We start from the raw sequence: 21,505 nt of genomic DNA on the forward strand, positions 1-21,505 counted from the left end.
TTATGTCAATGTTCACATAACACTTTTTCCAGGTGTATTAAACTGACAAGGATTTTAAGCTGAAATGGCTTAAGGAATTGTTGGCGTTTTCTTCCTGAATCATCTTTTCTTTTGTTTTTCAGAATTTCCTAAAGCAGTTTGCAAACATTTTTGGTGGTATTTTTATAAAATTATTTTGGGAACCTTTTGAGTCTATTTTTGTGGCGCTTCTTTGTAGCTCACAAAACGCACTAAAAGTCACTCAGGAACCTTGAAGGAGTTTTTCTAACCTTGCCATTAAATTGTATTATAAGTATGAAGCTATTCGAAATGAAAAACACCTGAAGAATGATATGCTTATTTTAGTTAACCGCTTGGCATTTTTGGAAACTTGATGTGGTTAAAAGACACCCAAAAGCCTGATCATATGAACAGCAAGTCTTTTTTACGTGGAAACTAATTTGTTCAGTGTTTTCAGCATTTTCAGAGTAATTTTCAGGATGACTTTGGAGTGGACCCACTGAAAATCCGCCTTATAAAGAGGTAAAAGTCTTAAACTGTACATGATTCCCATTGATGATGACTTTAAATCAGATTTTTATATTTTACTGGTACCTGGAATTTTGTTTCTATTTTCTGAGATGTTTTAAAAAAGGAATAATCACCGCTCTTGATCATGGTGCTATAAGAAAAGGTGTGTGAAACTCATCAATGGTCAATGTCTGAGTAGTCGTGGCTGAGTGGTTAAGGCGATGGACTAGATATCCATTGGGGTTTCCCCGCGCAGGTTCAAATCCTGCCGACTACGAATATGTTCCTATAGTTTTTTGTCTGATTACCTGAGCAGATAAATTTGCGTGTGTCCTGGTTTATCACACATGAAGGTGATATGCAAACTTTAGACAGGGTTTCTAGAACCAGACTGACTTGATTTTTGGATGTATTTTCTATAAGCCGATCTGACGCTGCATCCCACGTGCGTCAAGCCACTAATTAAAAGAAGCGCCATGAGTGCCACCAGGTAAGTGGTGCTTCTCCCTCTTTTGTCTAGCAGTCACAGACCACTGCTGTGGCAGATGTACTGGGACATGCACTTTGATTTGCAACAACCTTGAATTATCTCTTGGAATAAACTTTTTACCACACAATGAAAATTTTTTAGCCACTTCTGGATGAACAGCTTTCTAACAGTATAAGTTTTGCAATTATTTTTTTTCTTTCCCTGTTTCCAAGTAACAGATCCAGCACTCTATTTACTAGCCACTTTTCATCAACATTTAAAACTGTCCTTGTTGAGATATCATGCAACCCTTGGCACACTTGTGGAATAAAAGTTTAGGAGATATTAATTTACCATTGTGTATTAATTGTAGATTTGCACTACAGCTTTAGAGCCTGTATTCACCTTCATTCATGAGTTCAAATGTGCTTTTTAGCACAAAAACTGCAGCCAGGTGTTTTTTCATGTGGTTCCATGGTGTAATGGTTAGCACTCTGGACTTTGAATCCAGCGATCTGAGTTCAAATCTCAGTGGAACCTGGGCAGCTCTTTGTACATATGTTTCAGTTTTTCTGCTTACACTGAGTTCTCCTGTACCCAAGTTTTAACATAAAAAGAGAGATAAAATCAACATGCCAAAAAAAGATTTGAATGTTCCAAACATCCATGGAGTGATCACTTTGAGTTGTATGGCCAAATCCACCTATGAAGCAGGATTACCGAAACTTAAAATTGACTTTAAGATACAACACTCTTATGAATTGTGTCACACAAAGCAACCATACCCTATGATTTATGTCAATGTTCACATAACACTTTTTCCAGGTGTATTAAACTGACAAGGATTTTAAGCTGAAATGGCTTCAGGAATTGTTGGCGTTTTCTTCCTGAATCATCTTTTCTTTTGTTTTTCAGAATTTCCTAAAGCAGTTTGCAAACATTTTTGGTGGTATTTTTATAAAATTATTTTGGGAACCTTTTGAGTCTATTTTTGTGGCGCTTCTTTGTAGCTCACAAAACGCACTAAAAGTCACTCAGGAACCTTGAAGGAGTTTTTCTAACCTTCCCATTAAATTGTATTATAAGTATGGAGCTATTCGAAATGAAAAACACCTGAAGAATGATATGCTTATTTTAGTTAACCGCTTGGCATTTTTGGAAACTTGATGTGGTTAAAAGACACCCAAAAGCCTGATCATATGAACAGCAAGTCTTTTTTACGTGGCAACTAATTTGTTCAGTGTTTTCAGCATTTTCAGAGTAATTTTCAGGATGATTTTGGAGTGGACCCACTGAAAATCCGCCTTATAAAGAGGTAAAAGTCTTAAACTGTACATGATTCCCATTGATTATGACTTTAAATCAGATTTTTATATTTTACTCGTACCTGGAATTTTGTTTTTATTTTCTGAGATGTTTTCCAAAGGGATAATCACTGCTCTTGTTCATGGTGCTATAAGAAAAGGTGTGTGAAACTCATCAATGGTTAATGTCTGAGTAGTCGTGGCCGAATGGTTAAGGCGATGGACTAGAAATCCATTGGGGTTTCAACATTTAAAACTGTCCTTGTTGAGATATCATGGAACCCTTGGCACACTTGTGGAATAAAAGTTTAGGAGATATTAATTTACCATTGTGCATTAATTGTAGATTTGCACTACAGCTATAGAGCCTGTATTCGCTTTCATTCATGAGTTCAAATGTGCTTTTTAGCACAAAAACTGCAGCCAGGTGTTTCTTCATGTGGTTCCATGGTGTAATGGTTAGCACTCTGGACTCTGTATCCAGCGATCTGAGTTCAAATCTCAGTGGAACCTGGGCAGCTCTTTGTACATATGTTTCAGTTTTTCCGCTTACACTGAGTTCTCCTGTGCCCAAGTTTTAACATAAAAAGAGAGTTAAAATCAACATGCCAAAAAAAGATTTGAATGTTCCAAACATCCATGGAGTGATCACTTTGAGTTGTATGGCCAAATCCACCTATGAAGCAGGATTACCGAAACTTAAAATTGACTTTAAGATACAACACTCTTACGAATTGTGTCACACAAAGCAACCATACCCTATGATTTATGTCAATGTTCACATAACACTTTTTCCAGGTGTATTAAACTGACAAGGATTTTAAGCTGAAATGGCTTCAGGAATTGTTGGCGTTTTCTTCCTGAATCATCTTTTCTTTTGTTTTTCAGAATTTCCTAAAGCAGTTTGCAAACATTTTTGGTGGTATTTTTATAAAATTATTTTGGGAACCTTTTGAGTCTATTTTTGTGGCACTTCTTTGTAGCTCACAAAACGCACTAAAAGTCACTCAGGAACCTTGAAGGAGTTTTTCTAACCTTGCCATTAAATTGTATTATAAGTATGGAGCTATTCGAAATGAAAAACACCTGAAGAATGATATGCTTATTTTAGTTAACCGCTTGGCATTTTTGGAAACTTGATGTGGTTAAAAGACACCCAAAAGCCAGATCATATGAACAGCAAGTCTTTTTTACGTGGAAACTAATTTGTTCAGTGTTTTCAGCATTTTCAGAGTAATTTTCAGGATGATTTTGGAGTGGACCCACTGAAAATCCGCCTTATAAAGAGGTAAAAGTCTTAAACTGTACATGATTCCCATTGATGATGACTTTAAATCAGATTTTTATATTTTACTGGTACCTGGAATTTTGTTTCTATTTTCTGAGATGTTTTCCAAAGGGATAATCACTGCTCTTGATCATGGTGCTATAAGAAAAGGTGTGTGAAACTCATCAATGGTTAATGTCTGAGTAGTCGTGGCCGAGTGGTTAAGGCGATGGACTAGACATCCATTGGGGTTTCCCCGAGCAGGTTCAAATCCTGCCGACTATGAATATGTTCCTATAGTTTTTTGTCTGATTACCTGAGAAGATAAATTTGCGTGTGTCCTGGTTTATCACACATGAAGGTGATATGCAAACTTTAGACAGGGTTTCTAGAACCAGACTGACTTGATTTTTGGATGTATTTTCTATAAGCCGATCTGACGCTGCATCCCACGTGCGTCAAGCCACTAATTAAAAGAAGCGCCATGAGTGCCACCAGGTAAGTGGTGCTTCTCCCTCTTTTGTCTAGTGGTCACAGACCACTGCTGTGGCAGATGTACTGGGACATGCACTTTGATTTGCAACAACCTTGAGTTATCTCTTGGAATAATCTTTTTACCACACAATGAAAATTTTTTAGCCACTTCTGGATGAACAGCTTTCTAACAGTATAAGTTTTGCAATTATTTTTTTTCTTACCCTGTTTCCAAGTAACAGATCCAGCACTCTATTTACTAGCCACTTTTCATCAACATTTAAAACTGTCCTTGTTGAGATATCATGGAACCCTTGGCACACTTGTGGAATAAAAGTTTAGGAGATATTAATTTATCATTGTGTATTAATTGTAGATTTGCACTACAGCTTTAGAGCCTGTATTCGCCTTCATTCATGAGTTCAAATGTGCTTTTTAGCACAAAAACTGCAGCCAGGTGTTTTTTCATGTGGTTCCATGGTGTAATGGTTAGCACTCTGGACTCTGAATCCAGCGATCTGAGTTCAAATCTCAGTGGAACCTGGGCAGCTCTTTGTACATATGTTTCAGTTTTTCCGCTTACACTGAGTTCTCCTGTGCCCAAGTTTTAACATAAAAAGAGAGTTAAAATCAACATGCCAAAAAAAGATTTGAATGTTCCAAACATCCATGGAGTGATCACTTTGAGTTGTATGGCCAAATCCACCTATGAAGCAGGATTACCGAAACTTAAAATTGACTTTAAGATACAACACTCTTACGAATTGTGTCACACAAAGCAACCATACCCTATGATTTATGTCAATGTTCACATAACACTTTTTCCAGGTGTATTAAACTGACAAGGATTTTAAGCTGAAATGGCTTCAGGAATTGTTGGCGTTTTCTTCCTGAATCATCTTTTCTTTTGTTTTTCAGAATTTCCTAAAGCAGTTTGCAAACATTTTTGGTGGTATTTTTATAAAATTATTTTGGGAACCTTTTGAGTCTATTTTTGTGGCACTTCTTTGTAGCTCACAAAACGCACTAAAAGTCACTCAGGAACCTTGAAGGAGTTTTTCTAACCTTGCCATTAAATTGTATTATAAGTATGGAGCTATTCGAAATGAAAAACACCTGAAGAATGATATGCTTATTTTAGTTAACCGCTTGGCATTTTTGGAAACTTGATGTGGTTAAAAGACACCCAAAAGCCAGATCATATGAACAGCAAGTCTTTTTTACGTGGAAACTAATTTGTTCAGTGTTTTCAGCATTTTCAGAGTAATTTTCAGGATGATTTTGGAGTGGACCCACTGAAAATCCGCCTTATAAAGAGGTAAAAGTCTTAAACTGTACATGATTCCCATTGATGATGACTTTAAATCAGATTTTTATATTTTACTGGTACCTGGAATTTTGTTTCTATTTTCTGAGATGTTTTCCAAAGGGATAATCACTGCTCTTGATCATGGTGCTATAAGAAAAGGTGTGTGAAACTCATCAATGGTTAATGTCTGAGTAGTCGTGGCCGAGTGGTTAAGGCGATGGACTAGACATCCATTGGGGTTTCCCCGAGCAGGTTCAAATCCTGCCGACTATGAATATGTTCCTATAGTTTTTTGTCTGATTACCTGAGCAGATAAATTTGCGTGTGTCCTGGTTTATCACACATTAAGGTGATATGCAAACTTTAGACAGGGTTTCTAGAACCAGACTGACTTGATTTTTGGATGTATTTTCTATAAGCCGATCTGACGCTGCATCCCACGTGCGTCAAGCCACTAATTAAAAGAAGCGCCATGAGTGCCACCAGGTAAGTGGTGCTTCTCCCTCTTTTGTCTAGCAGTCACAGACCACTGCTGTGGCAGATGTACTGGGACATGCACTTTGATTTGCAACAACCTTGAATTATCTCTTGGAATAAACTTTTTACCACACAATGAAAATTTTTTAGCCACTTCTGGATGAACAGCTTTCTAACAGTATAAGTTTTGCAATTATTTTTTTTCTTACACTGTTTCCAAGTAACAGATCCAGCACTCTATTTACTAGCCACTTTTCATCAACATTTAAAACTGTCCTTGTTGAGATATCATGCAACCCTTGGCACACTTGTGGAATAAAAGTTTAGGAGATATTAATTTACCATATTGTATTAATTGTAGATTTGCACTACAGCTTTAGAGCCTGTATTCACCTTCATTCATGAGTTCAAATGTGCTTTTTAGCACAAAAACTGCAGCCATGTATTTTTTTTGTTTGGTTCCATGGTGTAAAGGTTAGCACTCTGGACTTTGAATCCAGCGATCTGAGTTCAAATCTCAGTGGAACCTGGGCAGCTCTTTGTACATATGTTTCAGTTTTTCCGCTTACACTGAGTTCTCCTGTGCCCAAGTTTTAACATAAAAAGAGAGATAAAATCAACATGCCAAAAAAAGATTTGAATGTTCCAAACATCCATGGAGTGATCACTTTGAGTTGTATGGCCAAATCCACCTATGAAGCAGGATTACTGAAAATTAAAATTGACTTTAAGATACAACACTCTTACGAATTGTGTCACACAAAGCAACCATACCCTATGATTTATGTCAATGTTCATATAACACTTTTTCCAGGTGTATTAAACTGACAAGGATTTTAAGCTGAAATGGCTTCAGGAATTGTTGGCGTTTTCTTCCTGAATCATCTTTTCTTTTGTTTTTCAGAATTTCCTAAAGCAGTTTGCAAACATTTTTGGTGGTATTTTTATAAAATTATTTTGGGAACCTTTTGAGTCTATTTTTGTGGCGCTTCTTTGTAGCTCACAAAACGCACTAAAAGTCACTCAGGAACCTTGAAGGAGTTTTTCTAACCTTGCCATTAAATTGTATTATAAGTATGGAGCTATTCGAAATGAAAAACACCTGAAGAATGATATGCTTATTTTAGTTAACCGCTTGGCATTTTTGGAAACTTGATGTGGTTAAAAGACACCCAAAAGCCTGATCATATGAACAGCAAGTCTTTTTTACATGAAAACTAATTTGTTCAGTGTTTTCAGCATTTTCAGAGTAATTTTCAGGATGATTTTGGAGTGGACCCACTGAAAATCCGCCTTATAAAGAGGTAAAAGTCTTAAACTGTACATGATTCCCATTGATGATGACTTTAAATCAGATTTTTTTATTTTACTGGTACCTGGAATTTTGTTTCTATTTTCTGAGATGTTTTCCAATATGATAATCACTGCTCTTGATCATGGTGCTATAAGAAAAGGTGTGTGAAACTCATCAATGGTCAATGTCTGAGTAGTCGTGGCCGAGTGGTTAAGGCGATGGACTAGAAATCCATTGGGGTTTTTCCGCACAGGTTCAAATCCTGCCGACTACGAATATGTTCAGACATGTTTTTTGTCTGATTACCTGAGAAGATAAATTTGCGTGTGTCCTTCACACATGAAGGTGATATGCAAACTTTAGACAGGTTTTCTAGAACCAGACTGACTTGATTTTTGAATGTATTTTCTATAAGCCGATCTGACGCTGCATCCCACGTGCGTCAAGCCACTAATTAAAAGAAGCGCCATGAGTGCCACCAGGTAAGTTGTGCTTCTCCCTCTTTTGTCTAGCAGTCACAGACCACTGCTGTGGCAGATGTACTGGGACATGCACTTTGATTTGCAACAACCTTGAATTATCTCTTGGAATAAACTTTTTACCACACAATGAAAATTTTTTAGCCACTTCTGGATGAACAGCTTTCTAACAGTATAAGTTTTGCAATTATTTTTTTTCTTACCCTGTTTCCAAGTAACAGATCCAGCACTCTATTTACTAGCCACTTTTCATCCACATTTAAAACTGTCCTTGTTGGGATATCATGGAACCCTTGGCACACTTGTGGAATAAAAGTTTAGGAGATATTAATTTATCATAGTGTATTAATTGTAGATTTGCACTACAGCTTTAGAACCTGTATTCACCTTCATTCATGAGTTCAAATGTGCTTTTTAGCACAAAAACTGCAGCCATGTATTTTTTTTGTGTGGTTCCATGGTGTAATGGTTAGCACTCTGGACTTTGAATCCAGCGATCTGAGTTCAAATCTCAGTGGAACCTGGGCAGCTCTTTGTACATATGTTTCAGTTTTTCCGCTTACACTGAGTTCTCCTGTGCCCAAGTTTTAACATAAAAAGAGAGTTAAAATCAACATGCCAAAAAAAGATTTGAATGTTCCAAACATCCATGGAGTGATCACTTTGAGTTGTATGGCCAAATCCACCTATGAAGCAGGATTACCGAAACTTAAAATTGACTTTAAGATACAACACTCTTACGAATTGTGTCACATAAAGCAACCATACCCTATGATTTATGTCAATGTTCACATAACACTTTTTCCAGGTGTATTAAACTGACAAGGATTTTAAGCTGAAATGGCTTCAGGAATTGTTGGCGTTTTCTTCCTGAATCATCTTTTCTTTTGTTTTTCAGAATTTCCTAAAGCAGTTTGCAAACATTTTTGGTGGTATTTTTATAAAATTATTTTGGGAACCTTTTGAGTCTATTTTTGTGGCGCTTCTTTGTAGCTCACAAAACGCACTAAAAGTCACTCAGGAACCTTGAAGGAGTTTTTCTAACCTTGCCATTAAATTGTATTATAAGTATGGAGCTATTCGAAATGCAAAACACCTGAAGAATGATATGCTTATTTTAGTTAACCGCTTGGCATTTTTGGAAACTTGATGTGGTTAAAAGACACCCAAAAGCCTGATCATATGAACAGCAAGTCTTTTTTACGTGGAAACTAATTTGTTCAGTGTTTTCAGCATTTTCAGAGTAATTTTCAGGATGATTTTGGAGTGGACCCACTGAAAATCCGCCTTACAAAGAGGTAAAAGTCTTAAACTGTACATGATTCCCATTGATGATGACTTTAAATCAGATTTTTATATTTTACTGGTACCTGGAATTTTGTTTCCATTTTCTGAGATGTTTTCCAATATGATAATCACTGCTCTTGATCATGGTGCTATAAGAAAAGGTGTGTGAAACTCATCAATGGTCAATGTCTGAGTAGTCGTGGCCGAGTGGTTAAGGCGATGGACTAGAAATCCATTGGGGTTTCCCCGCGCAGGTTCAAATCCTGCCGACTACTATTATGTTCCTATAATTTTTTGTCTGATTACCTGAGAAGATAAATTTGCGTGTGTCCTTCACACATGAAGGTGATATGCAAACTTTAGACAGGGTTTCTAGAACCAGATTGACTTGATTTTTGGATGTATTTTCTATAAGCCGATCTGACGCTGCATCCCACGTGCGTCAAGCCACTAATTAAAAGAAGCGCCATGAGTGCCACCAGGTAAGTGGTGCTTCTCCCTCTTTTGTCTAGCAGTCACAGACCACTGCTGTGGCAGATGTACTGGGACATGCACTTTGATTTGCAACAACCTTGAATTATCTCTTGGAATAAACTTTTTACCACACAGTGAAAATTTTTTAGCCACTTCTGGATGAACAGCTTTCTAACAGTATAAGTTTTGCAATTATTTTTTTTCTTACCCTGTTTCCAAGTAACAGATCCAGCACTCTATTTACTAGCCACTTTTCATCCACATTTAAAACTGTCCTTGTTGAGATATCATGGAACCCTTGGCACACTTGTGGAATAAAAGTTTAGGAGATATTAATTTACCATTGTGTATTAATTGTAGAATTGCACTACAGCATTAGAGCCTGTATTCACCTTCATTCATGAGTTCAAATGTGCTTTTTAGCACAAAAACTGCAGCCATGTATGATTTTTTGTGTGGTTCCATGGTGTAATGGTTAGCACTCTGGACTTTGAATCCAGCGATCTGAGTTCAAATCTCAGTGGAACCTGGCCAGCTCTTTGTACATATGTTTCAGTTTTTCCGCTTACACTGAGTTTTCCTGTGCCCAAGTTTTAACATAAAAAGAGAGTTAAAATCAACATGCCAAAAAAAGATTTGAATGTTCCAAACATCCATGGAGTGATCACTTTGAGTTGTATGGCCAAATCCACCTATGAAGCAGGAGTACCGAAACTTAAAATTGACTTTAAGATACAACACTCTTACCAATTGTGTCACACAAAGCAACCATACCCTATGATTTATGTCAATGTTCACATAACACTTTTTCCAGGTGTATTAAACTGACAAGGATTTTAAGCTGAAATGGCTTCAGGAATTGTTGGCGTTTTCTTCCTGAATCATCTTTTCTTTTTTTTTTCAGAATTTCCTAAAGCAGTTTGCAAACATTTTTGGTGGTATTTTTATAAAATTATTTTGGGAACCTTTTGAGTCTATTTTTGTGGCGCTTCTTTGTAGCTCACAAAATGCACTAAAAGTCACTCAGGAACCTTGAAGGAGTTTTTCTAACCTTCCCATTAAATTGTATTATAAGTATGGAGCTATTCGAAATGAAAAACACCTGAAGAATGATATGCTTATTTTAGTTAACCGCTTGGCATTTTTGGAAACTTGATGTATTAAAAAGACACCCAAAAGCCTGATCATATGAACAGCAAGTCTTTTTTACGTGGAAACTAATTTGTTCAGTGTTTTCAGCATTTTCAGAGTAATTTTCAGGATGATTTTGGAGTGGACCCACTGAAAATCCACCTTATAAAGAGGTAAAAGTCTTAAACTGCACATGATTCCCATTGATGATGACTCTAAATCAGATTTTTATATTTTACTGGTACCTGGAGTTTAGTTTCTATTTTCTGAGATGTTTTCCAATATGATAATCACTGCTCTTGATCATGGTGCTATAAGAAAAGGTGTGTGAAACTCATCAATGGTCAATGTCTGAGTAGTCGTGGCCGAGTGGTTAAGGCGATGGACTAGAAATCCATTGGGGTTTTCCCGCACAGGTTCAAATCCTGCCAACTACGAATATGTTCCTATAGTTTTTTGTCTGATTACCTGAGAAGATAAATTTGCGTGTGTCCTTCACACATGAAGGTGATATGCAAACTTTAGACAGGGTTTCTAGAACCAGACTGACTTGATTTTTTGATGTATTTTCTATAAGCCGATCTGACGCTGCATCCCACGTGCGTCAAGCCACTAATTAAAATTAGCGCCATGAGTGCCACCAGGTAAGTGGTGCTTCTCCCTCTTTTGTCTAGCAGTCACAGACCACTGCTGTGGCAGATGTACTGGGACATGCACTTTGATTTGCAACAACTTTGAGTTATCTCTTGGAATAAACTTTTTACCACACAATGAAAATTTTTTAGCCACTTCTGGATGAACAGCTTTCTAACAGTATAAGTTTTGCAATTATTTTTTTTTCTTACCCTGTTTCCAAGTAACAGATCCAGCACTCTATTTACTAGCCACTTTTCATCAACATTTAAAACTGTCCTTGTTGAGATATCATAGAACCCTTAGCACACTTGTGGAATAAAAGTTTAGGAGATATTAATTTACCATTGTGCATAAATTGTAGATTTGCACTACAGCTTTAGAGCCTGTATTCACCTTCATTCATGAGTTCAAATGTGCTTTTTAGCACAAAAACTGCAGCCAGGTGTTTTTTCATGTGGTTCCGTGGTGTAATGGTTAGCACTCTGGACTCTGAATCCAGTGATCTGAGTTCAAATCTCAGTGGAACGTGGGCAGCGCTTTGTACATATGTTTCAGTTTTTCCGCTTTCACTGAGTTCTCCTGTTCCCAAGTTTTAACATAAAAAGAGAGTTAAAATCAACATGCCAAAAAAAGATTTGAATGTTCCAAACATCCATGGAGTGATCACTTTGAGTTGTATGGCCAAATCCACCTATGAAGCAGGATTACCGAAACTTAAAATTGACTTTAAGATACAACACTCTTACGAATTGTGTCACACAAAGCAACCATACCCTATGATTTATGTCAATGTTCACATAACACTTTTTCCAAGTGTATTAAACTGACAAGGATTTTAAGCTGAAATGGCTTCAGGAATTGTTGGCGTTTTCTTCCTGAATCATCTTTTCTTTTGTTTTTCAGAATTTCCTAAAGCAGTTTGCAAACATTTTTGGTGGTATTTTTATAAAATTATTTTGGGAACCTTTTGAGTCTACTTTTGTGGCGCTTCTTTGTAGCTCACAAAACGCACTAAAAGTCACTCAGGAACCTTGAAGGAGTTTTTCTAACCTTCCCATTAAATTGTATTATAAGTATGGAGCTATTCGAAATGAAAAACACCTGAAGAATGATATGCTTATTTTAGTTAACTGCTTGGCATTTTTGGAAACTTGATGTGGTTAAAAGACACCCAAAAGCCTGATCATATGAACAGCAAGTCTTTTTTACGTGGAAACTAATTTGTTCAGTGTTTTCAGCATTTTTAGAGTAATTTTCAGGATGATTTTGGAGTGGACCCACTGAAAATGCGCCTTATAAAGAGGTAAAAGTCTTAAACTGTACATGATTCCCATTGATGATGACTTTAAATCAGATTTTTAAATTTTACTGGTACCTGGAATTTTGTTTCTATTTTCTCAGATGTTTTCCAATGGGATAATCACTGCTCTTGATCATGGTGCTATAAGAAAAGGTGTGTGAAACTCATCAATGGTTAATGTCTGAGTAGTCGTGGCCGAGTGGTTAAGGCGATGGACTAGAAATCCATGGGGGTTTCTCCGCACAGGTTCAAATCCTGCCGACTACGAATATGTTCAGACATGTTCTTTGTCTGATTACCTGAGAAGATAAATTTGCGTGTGTCCTGGTTTATCACACATGAAGGTGATATGCAAACTTTAGACAGGGTTTCTAGAACCTGACTGACTTGATTTTTGGATGTATTTTCTATATGCCGATCTGACGCTGCATCCCACGTGCGTCAAGCCACTAATTAAAAGAAGCGCCATGAGTGCCACCAGGTAAGTGGTGCTTCTCCCTCTTTTGTCTAGCAGTCACAGACCACTGCTGTGGCAGATGTACTGGGACATGCACTTTGATTTGCAACAACCTTGAATTATCTCTTGGAATAAACTTTTTACCACACAATGAAAATTTTTTAGCCAATTCTGGATGAACAGCTTTCTAACAGTATAAGTTTTGCAATTATTTTTTTTCTTACCCTGTTTCCAAGTAACAGATCCAGCACTCTATTTACTAGCCACTTTTCATCCACATTTAAAACTGTCCTTGTTGAGATATCATGGAACCCTTGGCACACTTGTGGAATAAAAGTTTAGGAGATATTAATTTACCATTGTGCATTAATTGTAGATTTGCACTACAGCTTTAGAGCCTGTATTCACCTTCATTCATGAGTTCAAATGTGCTTTTTAGCACAAAAACTGCAGCCATGTACTTTTTTGTGTGGTTCCATGGTGTAATGGATAGCACTCTGGACTCTGAATCCAGCGATCTGAGTTCAAATCTCAGTGGAACCTGGGCAGCTCTTTGTACATATGTTTCAGTTTTTCCGCTTTCACTGAGTTCTCCTGTGCCCAAGTTTTAACATAAAAAGAGAGTTAAAATCAACATGCCAAAAAAAGATTTGAATGTTCCAAACATCCATGGAGTGATCACTTTGAGTTGTATGGCCAAATCCACCTATGAAGCAGGATTACCAAAACTTAAAATTGACTTTAAGATACAACACTCTTACGAATTGTGTCACACAAAGCAACCATACCCTATGATTTATGTCATAGTAACATAGTAACATAGTAACATAGTTAGTAAGGCCGAAAAAAGACATTTGTCCATCCAGTTCAGCCTATATTCCATCATAATAAATACCCAGATCTACGTCCTTCTACAGAACCTAATAATTGTATGATACAATATTGTTCTGCTCCAGGAAGACATCCAGGCCTCTCTTGAACCCCTCGACTGAGTTCGCCATCACCACCTCCTCAGGCAAGCAATTCCAGATTCTCACTGCCCTAACAGTAAAGAATCCTCTTCTATGTTGGTGGAAAAACCTTCTCTCCTCCAGACGCAAAGAATGCCCCCTTGTGCCCGTCACCTTCCTTGGTATAAACAGATCCTCAGCGAGATATTTGTATTGTCCCCTTATATACTTATACATGGTTATTAGATCGCCCCTCAGTCGTCTTTTTTCTAGACTAAATAATCCTAATTTCGCTAATCTATCTGGGTATTGTAGTTCTCCCATCCCCTTTATTAATTTTGTTGCCCTCCTTTGTACTCTCTCTAGTTCCATTATATCCTTCCTGAGCACCGGTCCCCAAAACTGGACACAGTACTCCATGTGCGGTCTAACTAGGGATTTGTACAGAGGCAGTATAATGCTCTCATCATGTGTATCCAGACCTCTTTTAATGCACCCCATGATCCTGTTTGCCTTGGCAGCTGCTGCCTGGCACTGGCTGCTCCAGGTAAGTTTATCATTAACTAGGATCCCCAAGTCCTTCTCCCTGTCAGATTTACCCAGTGGTTTCCCGTTCAGTGTGTAATGGTGATATTGATTCCCTCTTCCCATGTGTATAACCTTACATTTATCATTGTTAAACCTCATCTGCCACCTTTCAGCCCAAGTTTCCAACTTATCCAGATCCATCTGTAGCAGAATACTATCTTCTCTTGTATTAACTGCTTTACATAGTTTTGTATCATCTGCAAATATCGATATTTTACTGTGTAAACCTTCTACCAGATCATTAATGAATATGTTGAAGAGAACAGGTCCCAATACTGACCCCTGCGGTACCCCACTGGTCACAGCGACCCAGTTAGAGACTATACCATTTATAACCACCCTCTGCTTTCTATCACTAAGCCAGTTACTAACCCATTTACACACATTTTCCCCCAGACCAAGCATTCTCATTTTGTGTACCAACCTCTTGTGCGGCACGGTATCAAACGCTTTGGAAAAATCGAGATATACCACGTCCAATGACTCACCGTGGTCCAGTCTATAGCTTACCTCTTCATAAAAACTGATTAGATTGGTTTGACAGGAGCGATTTCTCATAAACCCATGCTGATATGGAGTTAAACAGTTATTCTCATTGAGATAATCCAGAATAACATCCCTCAGAAACCCTTCAAATATTTTACCAACAATAGAGGTTAGACTTACTGGCCTATAATTTCCAGGTTCACTTTTAGAGCCCTTTTTGAATATTGGCACCACATTTGCTATGCGCCAGTCCTGCGGAACAGACCCTGTCGCTATAGAGTCACTAAAAATAAGAAATAATGGTTTATCTATTACATTACTTAGTTCTCTTAGTACTCGTGGGTGTATGCCATCCGGACCCGGAGATTTATCTATTTTAATCTTATTTAGCCGGTTTCGCACCTCTTCTTGGGTTAGATTGGTGACCCTTAATATAGGGTTTTCATTGTTTCTTGGGATTTCACCTAGCATTTCATTTTCCACCGTGAATACCGTGGAGAAGAAGGTGTTTAATATGTTAGCTTTTTCCTCGTCATCTACAACCATTCTTTCCTCACTATTTTTTAAGGGGCCTACATTTTCAGTTTTTATTCTTTTACTATTGATATAGTTGAAGAACAGTTTGGGATTAGTTTTACTCTCCTTAGCAATGTGCTTCTCTGTTTCCTTTTTGGCAGCTTTAATTAGTTTTTTAGATAAAGTATTTTTCTCCCTATAGTTTTTTAGAGCTTCAATGGTGCCATCCTGCTTTAGTAGTGCAAATGCTTTCTTTTTACTGTTAATTGCCTGTCTTACTTCTTTGTTTAGCCACATTGGGTTTTTCCTATTTCTAGTCCTTTTATTCCCACAAGGTATAAACCGCTTACACTGCCTATTTAGGATGTTCTTAAACATTTCCCATTTATTATCTGTATTCTTATTTCTGAGGATATTGTCCCAGTCTACCAGATTAAGGGCATCTCTAAGCTGGTCAAACTTTGCCTTCCTAAAGTTCAATGTTTTTGTGACTCCCTGACAAGTCCCCCTAGTGAAAGACATGTGAAACTGCACAATATTGTGGTCGCTATTTCCTAAATGCCCAACCACCTGCAGATTTGTTATTCTGTCAGGTCTATTAGATAGTATTAGGTCTAAAAGTGCTGCTCCTCTGGTTGGATTCTGCACCAATTGTGAAAGATAATTTTTCTTGGTTATTAGCAGAAACCTGTTGCCTTTATGGGTTTCACAGGTTTCTGTTTCCCAGTTAATATCCGGGTAGTTAAAGTCCCCCATAACCAGGACCTCATTATGGGTTGCAGCTTCATCTATCTGCTTTAGAAGTAGACTTTCCATGCTTTCTGTTATATTTGGGGGTTTGTAACAGACCCCAATGTCAATGTTCACATAACATTTTTTCCAGGTGTATTAAACTGACAAGGATTTTAAGCTGAAATGGCTTCAGGAATTGTTGGTGTTTTCTTCCTGAATCATCTTTTCTTTTGTTTTTCAGAATTTCCTAAAGCAGTTTGCAAACATTTTTGGTGGTATTTTTATAAAATTATTTTGGGAACCTTTTGAGTCTACTTTTGTGGCGCTTCTTTGTAGCTCACAAAACGCACTAAAAGTCACTCAGGAACCTTGAAGGAGTTTTTCTAACCTTCCCATTAAATTGTATTATAAGTATGGAGCTATTCGAAATGAAAAACACCTGAAGAATGATATGCTTATTTTAGTTAACTGCTTGGCATTTTTGGAAACTTGATGTGGTTAAAAGACACCCAAAAGCCTGATCATATGAACAGCAAGTCTTTTTTACGTGGAAACTAATTTGTTCAGTGTTTTCAGCATTTTTAGAGTAATTTTCAGGATGATTTTGGAGTGGACCCACTGAAAATGCGCCTTATAAAGAGGTAAAAGTCTTAAACTGTACATGATTCCCATTGATGATGACTTTAAATCAGATTTTTAAATTTTACTGGTACCTGGAATTTTGTTTCTATTTTCTCAGATGTTTTCCAATGGGATAATCACTGCTCTTGATCATGGTGCTATAAGAAAAGGTGTGTGAAACTCATCAATGGTTAATGTCTGAGTAGTCGTGGCCGAGTGGTTAAGGCGATGGACTAGAAATCCATGGGGGTTTCTCCGCACAGGTTCAAATCCTGCCGACTACGAATATGTTCAGACATGTTCTTTGTCTGATTACCTGAGAAGATAAATTTGCGTGTGTCCTGGTTTATCACACATGAAGGTGATATGCAAACTTTAGACCGGGTTTCTAGAACCTGACTGACTTGATTTTTGGATGTATTTTCTATATGCCGATCTGACGCTGCATCCCACGTGCGTCAAGCCACTAATTAAAAGAAGCGCCATGAGTGCCACCAGGTAAGTGGTGCTTCTCCCTCTTTTGTCTAGCAGTCACAGACCACTGCTGTGGCAGATGTACTGGGACATGCACTTTGATTTGCAACAACCTTGAATTATCTTTTGGAATAAACTTTTTACCACACAATGAAAATTTTTTAGCCAATTCTGGATGAACAGCTTTCTAACAGTATAAGTTTTGCAATTATTTTTTTTCTTACCCTGTTTCCAAGTAACAGATCCAGCACTCTATTTACTAGCCACTTTTCATCAACATTTAAAACTGTCCTTGTTGAGATATCATGGAACCCTTGGCACACTTGTGGAATAAAAGTTTAGGAGATATTAATTTACCATTGTGCATTAATTGTAGATTTGCACTACAGCTTTAGAGCCTGTATTCACCTTCATTCATGAGTTCAAATGTGCTTTTTAGCACAAAAACTGCAGCCATGTACTTTTTTTGTGTGGTTCCATGGTGTAATGGATAGCACTCTGGACTCTGAATCCAGCGATCTGAGTTCAAATCTCAGTGGAACCTGGGCAGCTCTTTGTACATATGTTTCAGTTTTTCCGCTTTCACTGAGTTCTCCTGTGCCCAAGTTTTAACATAAAAAGAGAGTTAAAATCAACATGCCAAAAAAAGATTTGAATGTTCCAAACATCCATGGAGTGATCACTTTGAGTTGTATGGCCAAATCCACCTATGAAGCAGGATTACCGAAACTTAAAATTGACTTTAAGATACAACACTCTTACGAATTGTGTCACACAAAGCAACCATACCCTATGATTTATGTCAATGTTCACATAACACTTTTTCCAGGTGTATTAAACTGACAAGGATTTTAAGCTGAAATGGCTTCAGGAATTGTTGGCGTTTTCTTCCTGAATCATCTTTTCTTTTGTTTTTCAGAATTTCCTAAAGCAGTTTGCAAACATTTTTGGTGGTATTTTTATAAAATTATTTTGGGAACCTTTTGAGTCTACTTTTGTGGCGCTTCTTTGTAGCTCACAAAACGCACTAAAAGTCACTCAGGAACCTTGAAAGAGTTTTTCTAACCTTGCCATTACATTGTATTATAAGTATGGAGCTATTCGAAATGAAAAACACCTGAAGAATGATATGCTTATTTTAGTTAACCGCTTGGCATTTTTGGAAACTTGATGTGGTTAAAAGACACCCAAAAGCCAGATAATATAAACAGCAAGTCTTTTTTACGTGGAAACTAATTTGTTCAGTGTTTTCAGCATTTTCAGAGTAATTTTCAGGATGATTTTGGAGTGGACCCACTGAAAATCCGCCTTATAAAGAGGTAAAAGTCATAAACTGTACATGATTCCCATTGATGATGACTTTAAATCAGATTTTTATATTTTTCTGGTACCTGGAATTTTGTTTCTATTTTCTCAGATGTTTTCCAATGGGATAATCACTGCTCTTGATCATGGTACTATAAGAAAAGGTGTGTGAAACTCATCAATGGTCAATGTCTGAGTAGTCGTGGCCGAGTAGTTAAGGCGATGGACTAGAAATCCATTGGGGTTTCCCCGCACAGGTTCAAATCCTGCCGACTACGAATATGTTCCTATAGTTTTGTGTCTGATTACCTGAGAAGATAAATTTGCGTGTGTTCTGGTTTATCACACATGAAGGTGATATGCAAACTTTAGACAGGGTTTCTAGAACCAGACTGACTTGATTTTTGGATGTATTTTCTATAAGCCGATCTGACGCTGCATCCCACGTGCGTCAAGCCACTAATTAAAAGAAGCGCCATGAGTGCCTCCAGGTAAATGGTGCTTCTCCCTCTTTTGTCTAGCAGTCACAGACCACTGCTGTGGCAGATGTACTGGGACATGCACTTTGATTTGCAACAACGTTGAGTTATCTCTTGGAATAAACTTTTTACCACACAATGAAAATTTTTTAGCCACTTCTGGATGAACAGCTTTCTAACAGTATAAGTTTTGCAATTATTTTTTTTCTTACCCTGTTTCCAAGTAACAGATCCAGCACTCTATTTACTAGCCACTTTTCATCCACATTTAAAACTGTCCTTGTTGAGATATCATGGAATACTTGGCACACTTGTGGAATAAAAGTTTAGGAGATATTAATTTACCATTGTGTATTAATTGTAGATTTGCACTACAGCTTTAGAGCCTGTATTCACCTTCATTCAGGAGTTCAAATGTGCTTTTTAGCACAAAAACTGCAGCCGCGTATTTTTTTTTGTGTGGTTCCATGGTGTAATGGTTAGCACTCTGGACTTTGTATCCAGCGATCTGAGTTCAAATCTCAGTGGAACCTGGGCACCTCTTTGTAGATATGTTTCAGTTTTTCCGCTTACACTGAGTTCTCCTGAGCCCAAGTTTTAACATAAAAAGAGAGTTGAAATCAACATGCCAAAAAAAGATTTGAATGTTCCAAACATCCAAGGCGTGATCACTTTGAGTTGTATGGCCAAATCCACCTATGAAGCAGGATTACCGAAACTTAAAATTGACTTTAAGATACAACACTCTTACGAATTGTGTCACACAAAGCAACCATACCCTATGATTTATGTCAATGTTCACATAACACTTTTTCCAGGTGTATTAAACTGACAAGGATTTTAAGCTGAAATGGCTTCAGGAATTGTTGGCGTTTTCTTCCTGAATCATCTTTTCTTTTGTTTTTCAGAATTTCCTAAAGCAGTTTGCAAACATTTTTGGTGGTATTTTTATAAAATTATTTTGGGAACCTTTTGAGTCTATTTTTGTGGCGCTTCTTTGTAGCTCACAAAACGCACTAAAAGTCACTCAGGAACCTTGAAGGAGTTTTCCTAACCTTGCCATTAAATTGTATTATAAGTATGGAGCTATTCGAAATGAAAAACACCTGAAGAATGATATGCTTATTTTAGTTAACCGCTTGGCATTTTTGGAAACTTGATGTGGTTAAAAGACACCCAAAAGCCTGATCATATGAACAGCAAGTCTTTTTTACGTGAAAACTAATTTGTTCAGTGTTTTCAGCATTTTCAGAGTAATTTTCAGGATGATTTTGGAGTGGACCCACTGAAAATCCACCTTATAAAGAGGTAAAAGTCTTAAACTGCACATGATTCCCATTGATGATGACTTTAAATCAGATTTTTATATTTTACTGGTACCAGGAATTTTGTTTCTATTTTCTGAGATGTTTTCCAATATGATAATCACTGCTCTTGATCATGGTGCTATAAGAAAAGGTGTGTGAAACTCATCAATGGTTAATGTCTAAGTAGTCGTGGCCGAGTGGTTAAGGCGATGGACTAGAAATCCATTGGGGTTTCCCCGCGCAGGTTCAAATCCTGCCGACTACGAATATGTTCCAATAGTTTTTTTGTCTGATTACCTGAGAAGATAAATTTGCGTGTGTCCTGCTTTATCACACATGAAGGTGATATGCAAACTTTAGACAGGGTTTCTAGAACCAGACTGACTTGATTTTTGGATGTATTTTCTATAAGCCGATCTGACGCTGCATCCCACGTGCGTCAAGCCACTAATTAAAAGAAGCGCCATGAGTGCCACCAGGTAAGTGGTGCTTCTACCTCTTTTGTCTAGCAGTCACAGACCACTGCTGTGGCAGATGTACTGGGACATGCACTTTGATTTGCAACAACCTTGAATTATCTCTTGGAATAAACTTTTTACCACACAATGAAAATTTTTTAGCCACTTCTGGATGAACAGCTTTCTAACAGTATAAGTTTTGCAATTATTTTTTTTCTTACCCTGTTTCCAAGTAACAGATCCAGCACTCTATTTACTAGCCACTTTTCATCCACATTTAAAACTGTCCTTGTTGAGATATCATGGAACCCTTGGCACACTTGTGGAATAAAAGTTTAGGAGATATTAATTTACCATTGTGTATTAATTGTAGATTTGCACTACAGCTTTAGAGCCTGTGTTCACCTTCATTCATGAGTTCAAATGTGCTTTTTAGCACAAAAACTGCAGCCGCGTATTTTTTTTTGTGTGGTTCCATGGTGTATAGGTTAGCACTCTGGACTTTAAATCCAGCGATCTGAGTTCAAATCTCAGTGGAACCTGGGCACCTCTTTGTACATATGTTTCAGTTTTTCCGCTTACACTGAGTTCTCCTGAGCCCAAGTTTTAACATAAAAAGAGAGTTAAAATCAACATGCCAAAAAAAGATTTGAATGTTCCAAACATCCATGGAGTGATCACTTTGAGTTGTATGGCCAAATCCACCTATGAAGCAGGATTA

At 37.4% G+C, this 21,505-nt stretch overlaps 19 non-coding genes across 19 annotated transcripts; all 19 read left to right on the forward strand.

The window, feature by feature from the left end:
- Positions 1-705: 705 nt before the first annotated feature.
- Positions 706-787, forward strand: TRNAS-AGA (transfer RNA serine (anticodon AGA)). Its single transcript has one exon. It is a non-coding gene; the product is annotated as a tRNA-Ser (tRNA).
- A 660-nt stretch (positions 788-1,447) lies between these two features.
- On the forward strand, positions 1,448-1,519 carry TRNAQ-UUG (transfer RNA glutamine (anticodon UUG)). Its single transcript has one exon. It is a non-coding gene; the product is annotated as a tRNA-Gln (tRNA).
- Positions 1,520-2,724: 1,205 nt separating this feature from the next.
- Positions 2,725-2,796, forward strand: TRNAQ-CUG (transfer RNA glutamine (anticodon CUG)). Its single transcript has one exon. It is a non-coding gene; the product is annotated as a tRNA-Gln (tRNA).
- A 957-nt stretch (positions 2,797-3,753) lies between these two features.
- On the forward strand, positions 3,754-3,835 carry TRNAS-AGA (transfer RNA serine (anticodon AGA)). Its single transcript has one exon. It is a non-coding gene; the product is annotated as a tRNA-Ser (tRNA).
- Positions 3,836-4,495: 660 nt separating this feature from the next.
- On the forward strand, positions 4,496-4,567 carry TRNAQ-CUG (transfer RNA glutamine (anticodon CUG)). Its single transcript has one exon. It is a non-coding gene; the product is annotated as a tRNA-Gln (tRNA).
- A 957-nt stretch (positions 4,568-5,524) lies between these two features.
- TRNAS-AGA (transfer RNA serine (anticodon AGA)) lies at positions 5,525-5,606 on the forward strand. Its single transcript has one exon. It is a non-coding gene; the product is annotated as a tRNA-Ser (tRNA).
- Positions 5,607-6,267: 661 nt separating this feature from the next.
- TRNAQ-UUG (transfer RNA glutamine (anticodon UUG)) lies at positions 6,268-6,339 on the forward strand. The gene has a single exon. It is a non-coding gene; the product is annotated as a tRNA-Gln (tRNA).
- Positions 6,340-7,296: 957 nt separating this feature from the next.
- TRNAS-AGA (transfer RNA serine (anticodon AGA)) lies at positions 7,297-7,378 on the forward strand. The gene has a single exon. It is a non-coding gene; the product is annotated as a tRNA-Ser (tRNA).
- A 656-nt stretch (positions 7,379-8,034) lies between these two features.
- On the forward strand, positions 8,035-8,106 carry TRNAQ-UUG (transfer RNA glutamine (anticodon UUG)). The gene has a single exon. It is a non-coding gene; the product is annotated as a tRNA-Gln (tRNA).
- A 957-nt stretch (positions 8,107-9,063) lies between these two features.
- Positions 9,064-9,145, forward strand: TRNAS-AGA (transfer RNA serine (anticodon AGA)). The gene has a single exon. It is a non-coding gene; the product is annotated as a tRNA-Ser (tRNA).
- A 656-nt stretch (positions 9,146-9,801) lies between these two features.
- On the forward strand, positions 9,802-9,873 carry TRNAQ-UUG (transfer RNA glutamine (anticodon UUG)). Its single transcript has one exon. It is a non-coding gene; the product is annotated as a tRNA-Gln (tRNA).
- A 957-nt stretch (positions 9,874-10,830) lies between these two features.
- TRNAS-AGA (transfer RNA serine (anticodon AGA)) lies at positions 10,831-10,912 on the forward strand. The gene has a single exon. It is a non-coding gene; the product is annotated as a tRNA-Ser (tRNA).
- Positions 10,913-12,596: 1,684 nt separating this feature from the next.
- Positions 12,597-12,678, forward strand: TRNAS-AGA (transfer RNA serine (anticodon AGA)). The gene has a single exon. It is a non-coding gene; the product is annotated as a tRNA-Ser (tRNA).
- A 661-nt stretch (positions 12,679-13,339) lies between these two features.
- Positions 13,340-13,411, forward strand: TRNAQ-CUG (transfer RNA glutamine (anticodon CUG)). The gene has a single exon. It is a non-coding gene; the product is annotated as a tRNA-Gln (tRNA).
- A 3,552-nt stretch (positions 13,412-16,963) lies between these two features.
- Positions 16,964-17,045, forward strand: TRNAS-AGA (transfer RNA serine (anticodon AGA)). The gene has a single exon. It is a non-coding gene; the product is annotated as a tRNA-Ser (tRNA).
- A 662-nt stretch (positions 17,046-17,707) lies between these two features.
- TRNAQ-CUG (transfer RNA glutamine (anticodon CUG)) lies at positions 17,708-17,779 on the forward strand. The gene has a single exon. It is a non-coding gene; the product is annotated as a tRNA-Gln (tRNA).
- Positions 17,780-18,736: 957 nt separating this feature from the next.
- TRNAS-AGA (transfer RNA serine (anticodon AGA)) lies at positions 18,737-18,818 on the forward strand. The gene has a single exon. It is a non-coding gene; the product is annotated as a tRNA-Ser (tRNA).
- A 662-nt stretch (positions 18,819-19,480) lies between these two features.
- On the forward strand, positions 19,481-19,552 carry TRNAQ-UUG (transfer RNA glutamine (anticodon UUG)). Its single transcript has one exon. It is a non-coding gene; the product is annotated as a tRNA-Gln (tRNA).
- A 957-nt stretch (positions 19,553-20,509) lies between these two features.
- TRNAS-AGA (transfer RNA serine (anticodon AGA)) lies at positions 20,510-20,591 on the forward strand. Its single transcript has one exon. It is a non-coding gene; the product is annotated as a tRNA-Ser (tRNA).
- The last annotated feature ends 914 nt before the right edge of the window (positions 20,592-21,505 follow it).

Source organism: Ranitomeya imitator, chromosome 9, assembly GCF_032444005.1.
Source record: "Ranitomeya imitator isolate aRanImi1 chromosome 9, aRanImi1.pri, whole genome shotgun sequence".
In the NCBI taxonomy this organism is placed as follows: domain Eukaryota; kingdom Metazoa; phylum Chordata; class Amphibia; order Anura; family Dendrobatidae; genus Ranitomeya; species Ranitomeya imitator.